The following is a 14,532-nucleotide window of genomic DNA, read 5'->3' on the forward strand; positions in this document are numbered from 1 at the left end:
TTTAGAATAAGCGGTGTCGGCAGACAGGGTCACAGCTCACTCCCCCCAGGCTGGCCCTGAAATGCATGTGAGGGGCCCAAAACACAGCAGCTGCTTCTTCTGATATCTTTCCCCTTCCTACCAGGTATGGTCTCTAGGAGCCTGAGAACCAGTGCTGGTGGGTAGAGGATGCACAGGGCTGAAAGAGATTTAATGAAGTTTCAGGAAAAACTTAACAGCGAAACTGTGCAAAGATGGAAGGGACTTCATGAGGAGGAACTATGCCGCCTGTCAGCCAAGGGAGGCTTGTGGAGGTCGTGGGGCCCTGGAACCAGGGCCAGTCCTAGGACCTGCAGGTGTAGAGTCTGGACTCGGAGTTGGGGGGTTGGGGGTGCCCTCGGGGTGAGCCAGGCCCTGGAGCTGGGAGCAGGCAGAGGTCACACATCTGGCCAGGCCCAGGCAGCAGAAGCCATGGCTCCAGTCCCCTGTCCGAAGGCTGCTGGGTTGCAGCCAAGCGGCCATGTTGGGACTCTGGATCCTCCGACCACAGACCAGGCCTGGGAGACAGGAAATCACGGGCTCAGGGCCCGAAAGGCCCCCAGTGGGCGCTCGCTCCCTCCCGCCTCCCACGGTGGCCTCGGGCCCCTGTGCCCCGCGCCCATGGGGTTAACTCTCTCCCGGTCTCTCTCTGCTCCAAGTTGTTTTCCAAGCGAGGCAGAGAATGGTTCTCTTGTTACCAACATGGCTTCTGGGCATTGGGTAATGCGCTCCTCTTCTCGCGGCCGCTCCACAAAGGGACCTTTTGTTCGCCTCCCTGCCCCTCTCCCTGGCTCTTCCCGGCCCCCCGCCCCCCCACCCACCCCACTCCCTCCTGGCCGCGCCTCCCGCCCCGCGCTGCACCCCCGGGGCCACCAGGAGTGACCGTGGCCTGGCCGTGGCGCCCTCCCTCCCCTGGCGCCCTGCTAGCGGGCGCGGGGCCTGCTGGCTGCGGCGGCCATATTGTGGGCGGCCATGCGGCTTCGGGGAGGCCGCCGGGAGCAGGATGTGGGGTGACTGGGGTGCGATGTAACGTCCTGTGGTGCACCCCTGGTCTCCAGAGAGGGGGACCCTCCGCCCTCCACCCCAGGCCACCTTCCTGTGCTGAGACAAATCGCCTTCCCAAGTACCATATCGCTTCATCAGCACAGCAGCCTCCGGCAGGGAGTGACGGCCCATCTTTCGGAGATGGAGGCTGAGGCTCCACAGGTGAGTGTCCCAACCAGGTGCTCAGCTGGACCCGGCTATGTTCCCCACTTCCCAAAACCTCCTTGAGAAAGAGCCCTCGGGTCGGGAAACATTGAGATGGGTATGGGTCTCCAGAGAACGCCTAGAACCAAATTTCCTGGAATTTTTTTTGAAAATGAAAGGGAATGTGTCTGAGATGGGAATGTCAGGCAGCCAGTACCGAAGAGCCTGCCCTCAGGGAACACAGTCTCTGTCTCCTCCCGACAGCCCCGCAAGGCAGGCTGGGATGAGCTGAAGTTGCTATGCTTCAGATGAGACACAGAGAGGCTGCTCAGTCAGGACTTGGGGCTCACCCAGGTGACTCCAGCCCTGGTCATCTCTCTCCAGGGCTGCAACCCACCCACCCCTTGAGAGGCCTGGAGGCTTGGGGCGGGGGATCCCAACAGCCCTGGTCCCTTGTCTGGAATCACAGAAGCTGGAACCCTGGGGAGATTGTGCTCAGATGCTCCATTCAACAATTTGTCCATTTCACGCTGTCCCAGCATTTATCGTGACATGAAACAGAGCAAAGTGACTGCTCATGGAGCATGCACACAGCACCAGCAGCGTGCCCTCAGATGTAGCCTCAGGGCTGGGCTGGGGCCTTTGGGTCATGGCGAGACCGGAAAAATCAGTCGACTTGGTGATGGATGGGGCGTGACGGAGGCCCCCAGGTTTGCCCTCCAGAAACCAGAGTCCAGGAGGAGAGACAAATCAGTAAAGAATCAGCGTGCTGGAGACAGGCGGCCTGGGGTCTCATCTAGGCTGGAAGGTTGGGGAAGGAAGGCTTCCTGGAGAAGGTGACTGTGCCCGGAGCCTCAGCAGATGAATATAAGTTCACCAGGCAAAGAAATGAAGGGAGAAGGCGGGAAAGGAGCTGGCATTGGGGGTGAATCTGGGAAGAAGGTGAGCGGTGTGTGCTGGGGTAGGGAGGCCCCACCAGGCCGGTGCACTGGATTAGGGTGGGGCAGGAACAGTGGGAGAACTAGGCACGGGGGAGGGGCAGTGTGGGCTGTAGAGGGCAGGGAGGAAGGGCTCCTGAAGACCCAGGGTGCCCTGATAAGGTACAAGGACTGCATCCTGAGGGCAGAGGAATGGTCACTGAAGGATTTTAAAGGGGTCCGATTTGTGTTCTAGGAAGATCTTATGGGCTGGGTTTATTACAGTTTTCCCAGCACCCAGCTCAGTAACGGGCTTCCCAGGTGGCGCTAGTGGTAAAGAACACATCTGCCAATGCAGGAGACGTAAGAGACATGGATTCGATCCCTGGGTTGGGAAGATCCCCTGGAGGAGGGTATGGCAATCCACTCCAGTATTCTTGTCTGGAGAGTCCCATGGACAGAGGAGCCTGGAGTGCTACAGTCCATAGGGTCGCAAAAAGTCAGACATGACTAAAGTGACTTAGCAAGGACTCAGCTCAGTAACTGGTCCACAGTAGGGTCTCGATAAATGTTTTCCATCAATACATGATTACAACTGGAGGCAGTGGTTGACTCCAGCTGCGGGACCTTGGGCCTCAGTTTTCTTATTTGTAAAATAAGGGTAACAGCATCTGCCTCCTGGAAATGTCGTGATGGTTAAAGAAAGCAGGGCATGCGAGGGCTCCCTCGGTGTCCTGCACATGGTCAGCCTGTCATGACCGGCACTGGAGGTGCTGTGGGCAAGGTGGAGGTGGGGACTGGGCTCAGGAGTAGTGAAGTCACCTAAGGGAGAGAGTAATATTAATAGCAACAATAATGCTTATCAAGAACTTAAGCTGTTCATATATTTTATTCATATAGTCCTCAAGACAAGCGAATGGCGAAGGCATTCTTTTATAGGACATTTTATTTTATCATCTACCGAGGGACAGCGGGGCCTGGTGTGCTGCAATCTACAGGGTTGCAAAGAGTCGGTGACTGAACAACAATTTTATTGTCCAGGAATCTGAGGCTCAGACAGGTGAGGTGACTTGCCTGAGGCTCCTTGGCCGGTGAGTGGTGGACAGAACTGCACTGGAGACCAAAGCCCAGCAGTGGACATCAGAACCCAGCTCGTGACCACTAAACTGGTGATGGAGGCAGGTCGGGGTGACCAGCAGGGGAGGGAGAGTGGGGAGGACACAGTCAGACTGATGGACCAGGTGGCAGGGGTGGGGGAGCAGGCATGGGGGAAAGGTGCCCCTCGTGTCTGGTCTGGATGACCAGGTGGACGGTCATTCCATTTCCTGAGTGAGGGGCACGGCGTGGGAAGGACAGGCAGGCTTGGGGAGGAAGGGAACTCTCAGTCTGAAAGGCTGTCGGGATGTCTGGATGGGGATGCCAGGGAGGTCTGGCGTCCAGGCTGGGGGTCTGGATGAGGGGAAATGAGCTCACAGGGCAAGTGGAAGGCATGTGGACGGGCGGAGGAGCCCAGGCCCTGGAGATGATGTCGACAGCAGACTTTATACAGCGTCTGCTCTGCACCAGACATGATCCCAAGTCCAGGTGTTATTTAAATTTTCTGACCAAAGCCTGTGAGGAGGAACCATCACCACCCCTGTTTTATAGAGGGGGAAACAGGCAAGAGCTCGGTCTAGAATGTCCAGAGCAGGTACATCTGCAGAGACAGAAAGTAGACTATGGTTGCCTCGGGCTAGGGAATTGAAAAATGGTGGCTGAAGGGTACAGGGTTTCTTTCTGGGGGTGATGAAAATGTTCTGAAATGATAGTGCTGCTGATGGTTGTACAACTCTATAAATGCACTAAAAAACATTGAATCGTGTACTTTAAATACGTGAATTGTACAGTACACGAATTACACGTCAATAACGCGGGCTTCCTTGGTGGCTCAGTCTGTAGAGAATCTGCCTGCAATGCAGGAGACCTGGGTGCGATCCCTGGGTTGGGGAGATCCCCTGGAGAAGGAAATGGCAACCGATTCCAGTATGCTTGCCTGGGAAATCCCATGGACAGAGGTGCCTGGAGGGCTACAGTCCACGGGGTCGCGAGAGTTGGACACGACTGAGCAACTAAACCACCACCAAAGCTGAGAGAACCAGCTGTGTAGCACAGAGAGCTCAGCTTGGTGTGGGAGGGAGAGGGTGTATGTACACATAGAGCTGTTTCACTTTGTTATGCAGCAGAAACTCACATAACACTGCAAAGCAATTATACTCCAAAAGGAGAATCCGGTGACACAAAAAGCTGAGAGAGAAAAATACAGTGAGCAGTAGGAGGAGGCAGGGCTTGGAGGGGCAGGGGAGCTTTGGGAGCCGAAAGGAGGACAGAGGGGCAGGGAAGCCCGGGCGTGGGGCAGAGGCAGTTTGGGTGAGAAGTTTGGGTGAGAAGCTGGAGAAGGATGCCGTCTGCAGCGCTCATTTACTCCCAGCTGGTCTGGGGCTGACACCTGGACATTCTTTGGCGTTAGTCAGTCCAGGTTCCCTGGTGACCTGGTCCACACTGGCGGGGAACCCAGCCCTGTGGGTGGACGGGCCCTCTTGGGAGAGGAGATCTCGGAGGAGCAAGGCGTCCTTTTAGACCTGGACATCCAGGCCCCTGGATGGAGATTTCTCCACCTCAGGAAGCAGCTGACCTTCCACCAGCAGTTTTTGGAGGCTCGCTGCCCTTGACTTTGGGGGTAGAGGTTGGGGAGGGCTGAGGGTGGGAATATGCCTCAGTTGGGTCTTCCTGGAGGACTGAGAGCCCCAGTCAACAGCTCACTTGGAAGCCTCACACCTCAGCCTTTCCCTTAAGAGGGCTCCGGTGTCTGCTGGGAGACCAGCAGGCCGAGAGGCTGTGAAGTGAAGGCTGGGGTGCCACGGTGCCTCTCCCCCTCGACACCGATGGCGGTCACCAGCAGGAAGACACCCAGGCCTCCCGACTGAGAAGGGGTGATCCAAACTGCCCCGGTGCCCAGGGCTGTAACTGGCCCGTGGTCCCAGCCACGGGTGGAGATGCGTGGAGAGGCTCCAGGGGTACCCTGGGTGTGAGCGGGGCATGGGGTATCTGAAGAGTGGGCGAGGCGGTGGCTGTGGGCAGGCCATCATGCCTCTTCTGTGCAGGGGTCCATTCAGTACTGCTGCCCCCCACCCCCTACTCTAGACCTCAGGCCTTGTATTTCTGATGCAGAAGGCCGGCAGGGAGACCGGGCCAGCCCTGCGTTCAGGACCTCCGTGGGGCCTGGCTCCCCTGAGGGAGGCGGAGCATCTGTCATTGTCTCAGGAGACTGAGGCTCGGAGGGGCCTTGCTGGAGTCCTCCCACCCCCATCAGGCACTTCTCCTTGGGGAGCCCCTCACGAGCCCACTCTGTGTCTATTTCTTCTCCTTTTTGAAGTGACTGTGATACCTTAGAGCTTTGATTTCCTAGATTAGAGCAGAATAAGAGAAGATCATTAGAAACGTGCAGGGGCAGGAATTCCCTAGTGGCCCAGTGACTAAGACTCTGTGCTTTCAATGCAGGGGGTCCAGGTTCGATCCCTGGTCAAGGAAGCAGATGCTATATGCTACAACTAAAGATCCCGCGTGCTGCAATGAAGATCAAAGGTCCTGTGTGTGGCAACTAAGACTCAGTGCAGTCACATAATAAATATTTAAAAAGAAGAAGAAATATACAGGGAGAAAGAGAAATGGTTGCAAAAATCTAAACATTTGCTAAGAGGGTCTGTGGTAAAGACCATGGACTTCCCTCATAGCTCAGTTGGTAAAGAATCTGCGGGGAGTGCAGGAGACCCGTGTTCGATTCCTGGATCAGGAAGATCCCCTGGAGAAGGAAATGGCAACCCACTCCAGTATTCTTGCCTGGAGAATGCCATGGACAGAGGAGCCTGGCAGGCTACAGTCCATGGGGTTACATGAGTCGGACACGATTTAGTGACTAAACCACCACCACCGTCTGTGGTAAAGAACCCACCTGCCAATGCAGGAGATGCAAGAGACATGGGTTCAATCCCTGGGTTGGGAAGATCTCCTGGAGGAGGGCATGGCAACCCACCCCAATATTCTTGCCTGGAGAATCCCATGGATGGAGGAGCCTAGCTGGTCACAGTATATAGAGTCGCAGAAAGTCAGACACAACTGACCACGCACACACCAAGAGAGGACCCAGAGCCACCAGGCAACCATAGGCCACCTGTGGGCACTGCCAGGTGGCTGACCCCAGGACCCACTGAATGCCTGTCACTGCTGAATGCCTTGGGACATTCAGTGCAGGAGACCCATGTTCAATTCCTGGGTTGGGAAGAGGGGGAGGCTGCATTTGTAGGACATTTTGTTAAAGCAAACTGGGTATAAATAAGGATTTATGCCCACAGATGTCTGTCGCAACTGGCCACCACCTCAGTGTTCAGCAGTATTGGGGCTTGTTGAAATGAATTATAGCACTTCCTATGACAGAATATGATGCAGCCAGTAAATATGACACTTAGCAAAAAATTGTAATTACATAGGAAACGCTTTTGGTGTAACATAAAATCAGGATATAAAACGATATGTGCATGTATGTTACGTCAATAAAAAGGAAAAAGAAAAAACTAAATGCTGTGAGCTCAACTTCATTTAAAGACATATAAGGAAAAAGTGGAAAGAAAACGCCCCCAAATTCTAACCTTATTTATTTCTGGCTGGTGATTTTTAAATTTTTAGTACTTGTTCTTTATTGTATTTCCAAATTTCTACACTAAATACTTTCAAGTTTTAAAGTTATTTGAAATAAAAGTGAAAACTGTATCCTGTATTTAAGAGAAAGTCTCATTTCTCTGAAAAAATGTTTATGTGGATGTGTAAGTTCTTCGAGTGTATTTTATACTCTCTATTCTTCAGTTTGAGGCATCAAAAAGCAGAGACATCACTTTGCCGACAATAGTCTGTATAGTCAAAGCTATGGTTTTTCCAGTAGTCATGTACGGATGTGAGAGTTGAACCATAAAGAAAATTTAGCTTTCTTCTGAAAAATTGATGCTTTCAAACATCAAAAGAGTGGTGCTGGGGAGTCCCTTGGACAGCAAGGAGATCAAACTAGTCAATTCTAAAGGAAATCAACCCTGAATATTCATCGGAAGGACTGATGCTGAAGCTGAAGCTCCAAATAATTTGGGCACCTGATACGATGAAACGACTCATTGGAAAAGACCCCGATGCTGGGAAAGATTGAAGGCGGGAGGAAAAGAGGGAACACGGGATGAGATGGTTGGATGGCATCACCGACTCAATGGACACAAGTGTGAGCAAACTCAGGGAGATAGTGAGGGACAGGGAAGCCTGGTGTGCTGCAGTCCATGGGGTTGCAAAGAGTTGGACGTGACTTAGTGACTGAACAACAAAAGGAGCTTGAACCAGGAGAGCATTTGACAACAAGTAACTGAAGACCCCACTAACAGAGAGATAATAGGAAGTCCCCGTTAGGCCAGCCAGGGCTGATGTGGTCCAGTGATGCTGTGGCAGAAACAGACCTCCTGTTGTCCACCCTGAAATTGATGCTGGATAACCTCAGGCAGACCGGGCAGCCCAGGGCAGAATGTGTTTGTGGGAGGCTATGCCAGAGGAAGAGATCTGCCCAAGGTCACACTGCTGCTCGGTGAGCTGAATGACCAAAGGATGGATGGCTGCAAGGAAGGCAGGATTAGAACCTGGCTCTTAACCCTTTTCCACACTGCCAAGTCTAGCCATCTGGGCATGTGAGTCCCCAGAAAACCTGGCCCTGCTGACCTACCTACTTAGCACTGAACTGCTGCAGCTCACACGCACACACAAGTTTACTCTGTGCTTTTGCTCATGCTCTTCCCTCTGCCTAGATGCCTTTCCCTGCTGTCCCGCCTTCCTTGGTGTAACTTCTACTCACTCTTTGAAAATCAGCCTCATTTCCTCTTGGAGGCCTTCCTGACTGCCTGGCTGGGCTAGTGGTCCGTTTTCTGCACCCACAGGGTTCTGTGCTTGCTGCATTTACCGCACTTAGATTTCTCTGTTCCCGTGATGACTCCCCTCTTCCCAGCCTCCGAGCCCCTTGAGGGCAGACTGTGTCAAATTCATCTCAGCATCCACCTGGCCCCAGTCCAGGCACATTTGAGCAGAAAATCCTAGGACTGGTTATCCCTCTGCTCCCGCGGGAGCCTTGACAAGTCATAACCTCGTTTCCCTGCCCCAGATGTCATGGAGCTGGACTTCACCAGATCCCTTCTGAGACGCAACCATCCACAAGACAGGCAGGGCTGGCACGGGATGGCCTGTGTTGGGTGCCTGAGATCCAGCGGGGCAAGGGGCCCTGGGGCAGGACGCCCACGCCGGCCACCTGCAGCGCCTGATGGTCAGGCCAGAGTGGAGGGTGCATTCTGGGCCCCCACAGACCAGGCCCCACCAAAGAGAATGGCCCGGTGACCCCACAGCAGGGAGGGCGGCCCCCAGCCATTATCAAAGGCCAGCAGGGCCCCCTCCCTCAGAGGATGACTGGGAGGGGGAGGGGATCTCCCTGGGGCTGCTAAGGCTGGACCACTGCCACTGACAGGCCAGCCATCCGTCAGCCCTGAGCACAATGCCACCATTAACCCCTGCCCCCTGCCCCCTTCCAGCCACTTCCTCTGGAGGGCTTTCTCCCTCCCCATGGAGAAAGGCATGGAAGGTTTCCCTTAAGCCTTCCTCTTCAGTGAGGGGCCCAGGCGCGTAGGCCCCTTGGCTGGTGTGGGGAATCTCAGCTCCGTGTCCCTCCCAAAGCTTGAGGCCCCAGGTTTCCAGGCTGTCTCGTTCAAGTGGCGCCTCTGCCTTCTGCCACCCGTGGGAGCACTCCCCGAGCTAAAGCAGTGTGTCTGGGGAGGGACAGAGGGGGACCCTGAGAGAGCGACAGGGACAGGGTCTGAGATTCTGAGAGACACACATTAGACTCGGGGATGGTTCTTTTCTATTTGCACAGAACATTCAAAGGAAACGTGAACAGACCAGTCCCGCTTGTGAAATTCAATGCGAGAGCCCTAAGTAAGATATTAGCAAAACAAATCTGGCAAGGAATAAAAAGGATATATACCCCATAACAGAATTTGGTTTATCCTAGAAAGGTAATGCTGGTTTTACATTTTAAAGTCTATAATTTCATTCATCACACTAATAAATTAAGGGAGAAAACTCATCTCAGCACTGGCGTTAAATCTTAACATCGACTTTCAATAAAAATGTCTTTGTAAACTTGGGATAGAAAGGAACTTCCTTAAACTGATAAAATTATCTATAAAAGCAGCACAAGCATTGTTCTTAAAGGCGCAACAGATACATTCACTAAGTCAGGGACAAATTGGCCCTCATCCGTACATCTATTCAACACTGTACTTGAGGTCTTAGCTGCGGCAGTAAGACATGAAAAAACAAAAACAAAATACCAGGATTGGATGAGAAAAGTAAAACTGGGATTATTTTCAGGTGATATGATTGTCTATATAGAGAATCCAAAATAATCCAGAGGCAAATTATTAGAACTAAGAAGGAAATTTCACAGCTAGAAATAGGGTATTCCTATATCAAATCAATGTCAAAAACCAATTGCAGCTACAACCTGTGGATGGATGAACCCTGAAAACACAATGCTAAATGAAAGAAGCCAGACACAAAAGGCCAATGATTCCATTGATAAGAAATGCCTGGAGTAGGCACATCCATAGTAACAGAAAGTAGATTAAGTTGCCAGGGACGGGAGATGAGAAGTGACTGCTAACAGATACAGGTTTCTTTGGTAATGAAAATATTCAGGAATTTGATAGAGGTGATGGTTGTGCAAACTTGTGAATACATACTGAATTATACACTTCAAAATGGTGAATTTTTTGGTGTGTCAATCATATCAATAAAAAAGTAATTGCTTTATAAACAACAGAGCAAAGAAAATATAATTTTAAAAAATCCTCCATTTAACGATAATTAACAAAAATGAAATATAACAAAATATTTACAGAGAAGAGCATAAAATATTACTGAGGTATAACCACCCTGGAAAATAGTTTGGTAGTTTTTTAAAAAACAAGATGTCCATCAATCATATAACCCACTTCTGGGCATTTATTATAAAGAAACAAAAACTCATATCCATGGGACTTCCCTGATGGTCCAGTGGTTAAGACTCCATACTTCCACTGCAGGGTGGACGGGTTTGATCCCTGATCAGGAAACTAAGATCTCACATGTTACATGGCACAGTCAAAACAAACAAACAAAAACAATGTCACCCCAAAACTCACATCCTCAATAACACATGTACATGGTTGTACACAGCAACTTTATTGGTAATAGTTAAAAACCGGAAGCAACCTAAATGTCTTTCAGTGAGTGAATGGTTACACAGACTGGTACCTCCATATCACAGAATACTACTTGGCAATAAAAAGGAATTAACAAAAAAAAAAAGGAATTAACAGCCAATACATGTGATGGTCTTGGAGAAGGCAATGGCACCCTACTCCAGTACTCTTGCCTGAAAAATCCCATGGATGGAGGAGCCTGGTGGGCTACAGTCCATGGGGTCATGAAGAAACTGACACGACTGAGCGACTTCACTTTCACTTTTCCCTTTCATGCATTGAAGAAGGAAATGGCAACCCACTCCAGTGTTCTTGCCTGGAGAATCCCAGGGATGGCAGAGCCTGGTGGGCTGCCGTCTCTGGGGTCGCACAGAGTTGGACGTGACTGAAGCGACTTAGCAGCAGCAGCAGCAGCACATGTGATGGTCTGGATGGTGCTTGAGGGAATTACACTGAGTGAAAGGAATCTATCTCGAAAGGTTGTGGTTTCATTACTGTGATGTTCTCAAAGTGACGACAACGGAGAGATGGAGCACAGATTAGTGGCTGGAGGAGCCGGGCAGGGATATAAGTGTTGCTGTAAATGAGTAACACGAGGGGTCTTGTGGGACAGATTCTGTATCTTGATCATGGTGACTATATGAATCCACCAGGTGATGAAATTGCATGGATCCACACACACACACGCACACGCACACACAAGAATACAAGGAGAATTAGTGAGATCTTAACAAGGTCTGTGGATGGTACCAGTGTCAATTCCCTGCTTTGATAAAGTGTCATGGTTATGTAAGATGTCACCATGGCGGGGAACTACACTATTTTTGCAATTTCTTGTCAATCTGTAATTATTTAAAAAGGAAAAGAGACCAAAAAAACCATTACTGGAAGACATTCATGAAGACCCCCAAAGAGTAGCTGGGAAAAAAATGAATGAGGGGATGAGAGTGGACAGGGTCATGGCTGGAGATACAGCAGCTGCAAGATTTAACTGATAAAGCTTGGTGCTGGATGAAAAAGAGCTTCGTCATTCTTTTTTCTCTAATCTTGTACATTTGAAACTTTACTTAATAAAAAGTAAAATAAAGAAACTGAAATAAATGCAGAGAGACAGCCACAAACTTGCATAAGGAGATTCAATGTCTTAAGACTGTCAGCTCTTCCCAATTTAATGTCTAGATTCAATTCAGTCCGGATCAAACCCCGACAGGGTTTTGGTGGTGCCTGTCAAGCGGATTCTAAAAGCAGTAAGAAAAAAAAAAAGCAGTAAGAAAGGGCAAAGCACTAAGAATAGCTGAAATACTCCTAAAGATAAGGTAGGGGTGCTTGCTGACTGCTGCTGCTGCTGCTGCTAAGTCACTTCAGTCATGTCTGACTCTGCGACCCCATAGACGGCAGCCCACCAGGCTCCCCCGTCCCGGGATTCTCCAGGCAAGAACACTGGAGAGGGTTGCCATTTCCTTCTCCAATGTGTGAAAGTGAAGTCGCTCCTAGCGACCCCATGGACTGCAGCCTACCAGGCTCTTCCCTCCATGGGATTTGCCAGCCAAGAGTACTGGAGTGGGTTGCCATTGGCTTCTCTGGCTTGCTGACTAGCCAGGCTTATTAGAAAAGCTCTAGCAATTTGGCCAGTGTGGTATTTATTGGTCCAAGACAGACAGCTGGACTGATGGGAGAGAACAGAGAGCCTGATGCAGACCTGACACATATGGATACGGAGGGCGGGGTTGGGGGAGGGCAGGTCAGAGGGGCAAGCAGGGAGAAGACACAGTCACAGCTGTGTCACGTGCCGTCCCCACACCTTCCCGTGGCACTGGCTTTGCTCTTAGCACCCTGAGATGCCATTTCACACTTGGTGGAGCTCCACGAGGGCCAGGGATGCCTAAGGTCCCAGGCTCTTCCCAAAGCGGGGTCCTACTTGGCCTCCCAGCCCCGTGTCTGAACCCTGCGCCCCCATGCGGGGCCTGAGAATCTGTATCACCTCTAGGGGTGTTCTCGGATCTGCATGGGAATTAACTTCCCACTTGTTGAGTCTGAGAACCCCTGACCTGGTGAAAGAGAGAGACAGAGCAAAAGTCAGTCCCTTGGCAGCCAGCGTGGCCGAGCTGCCAGGGGTGAAGAACAATCAGGCACTGTCTGCCCCCCCCAACCCCCTCGGGGCTCCCACCAGCTTTCATCACTGACCTAACCCGGGGGGCAGAGCAGAAGGTGGGGGGGAGACAGCGGGGAGGTCAGGGGTCGGCCCATTACATGCCAAGAAGAGCCAGGAAGAGAGCTGCTTTGGGGGTGGCTGGGAGAACCTGGGGCCCCGTGGCAGCCCACATCCTACCTCTAGCCAGGGGTGGCTGACTGGAGGAGGCAGCTGAGAAGACAGGAGAGAGCTGCCCAAGGAATGAAGGCCATGGAGCCATCAAAGGTGGAGAAAGGCTTCTGCTGCTGCTGCTACTAAGTTGCTTCAGTCATGCCCGACTCTTAGTGACCCCATGGACTGCAGCCCACCAGGCTCCTCTGTCCATGAGATTTTCCAGGGTAAAGTACTGGAGTGGGTTGCCATTTCCTTCTCCAACGCATGAAAGTGAAAAGTGAAAGTGAAGTCGCTCAGTCATGTCCAACTCTGGAAGGATGCAAAGGCCTTGGAGCAAAGCTAATTCCCTCCTCACCCATGGCTGCCCTGATGGGAGAGGGTTTTCTGTCCCTGGGGGGGATCTGGCCTCCACCAGACGGCTTCCCAGTAAAGCGGCCCCTGCACCCTGTTTCCCACCCCCACGCACTTCAGACTCAAGGAGGGGAGGCAGTGCCACCCCTCCTGTCCCCCCCAACCACAGGCCTCCCTGGTTCCCTCAATCTGCCAGCACACAGATCTAACTGCTCTGTCCCTCCTCGGCTAGGTTTCTGTGGCCCCCCAGTGTCAGGCTGATAGGGTCTGGGGTCCTGATTCTAAAATTGGAGGCCTCTATGATCTCTGACCACTGCCTGGTCTCTGGGTTCCTGCGCTGGGTGACACAGTGATTCATGCCAGACCATGCTCGGTGTTGGTGATAGAGGCGTGACCTAAACAGGCCAGGTTCCTGCCCTCCAGGAACTTGCAGCTTGGAAAAAAAAAACTGTGCTATGGGTCCAGGCAGGAGACGAGCTGGTGTTGTGAACGAGATGAGCAAAGGGCTGTGGCTTAATTGGTGCCCCTGGAGGGCTTCCTGGAGAAACTAACAGGGACATATAGATACGGATGAAATGAGGGAGTGAGCGTACCTGGGGGAAGAATGTTCCAGACAGAGGGAGCTACAGGAGTAAAGGCCAGGAACACAGGCCGCCAGAGGCTCTGGAACAGAATGTGAATAGGGAGAAGCAGCCAGACCCAGCTCTCTAGGTAAGCACCAGAGGTTTATTCTGTGATGGGAAGACCTTGGAGGGGCTGGTCATGGACTCAAATTTGAAATCAACACTTGGGCTCTTATGATACACATTTTACCCTTTTTAAGGCTCAGAGAGGTCAAGGGACATTTCCAGGGTTACACAGCTGCCACGGAGCCAATGCTCTGTCCTGCCCACCCACCAGCTCCCACGAATCTGCAGTCAAGCCCTTCCCACTGGGCTCCCCTTTTATTTTGGGGACCCACTCTGCGCTCTGAAGTAGGTGATGTCACCAGGGCCAATGCCTGCCTCTCCCACTCATGTGAGCTCTGGCAGGGCAGGACCTTGCTTTTCTTGTCCCCTGATGTGGAGATGCCCAATATATGTTGGCTATTAGTAATACTGCGATCATCTGTTTGCTTTTAAAACCCATCCTCCAAATCTCTACGCTGCTGATAAACGGAATCCAATTCCACCCACCCCTGGTTCCTTGACCTTTCCATGGGCCCTTGATGCCAGCGGTGTCAATGAGGAGTCAGGCCTTGGACCTGGGGCCATGGCAACACTGAGGAGTGGGCACATCGGGCACAGCTCAGCACCCATCCCCCACAGACTACAAAGACTGCCCAGCCAGCCCTGAGCTAGGCGGGGCGGTGATACTGACAGGAATGGTAGAATGGAGGTTCTGGTTCCCCAGGAACTTTTTCTCT

The 14,532-nt window shown here is 51.9% G+C and overlaps 1 long non-coding RNA gene across 1 annotated transcript; it reads left to right on the forward strand.

Moving 5' to 3' along the window:
- Positions 1 to 891: 891 nt before the first annotated feature.
- LOC139183243 (uncharacterized) lies at positions 892 to 6,906 on the forward strand. The gene is made up of 3 exons (XR_011566835.1): positions 892 to 1,224; positions 3,165 to 3,301; positions 5,661 to 6,906. It is a non-coding gene; the product is annotated as an uncharacterized lncRNA (long non-coding RNA).
- Positions 6,907 to 14,532: the final 7,626 nt, after the last annotated feature.

This window comes from Bos indicus, chromosome 5 (assembly GCF_029378745.1).
Source record: "Bos indicus isolate NIAB-ARS_2022 breed Sahiwal x Tharparkar chromosome 5, NIAB-ARS_B.indTharparkar_mat_pri_1.0, whole genome shotgun sequence".
In the NCBI taxonomy this organism is placed as follows: Eukaryota; Metazoa; Chordata; class Mammalia; order Artiodactyla; family Bovidae; genus Bos; species Bos indicus.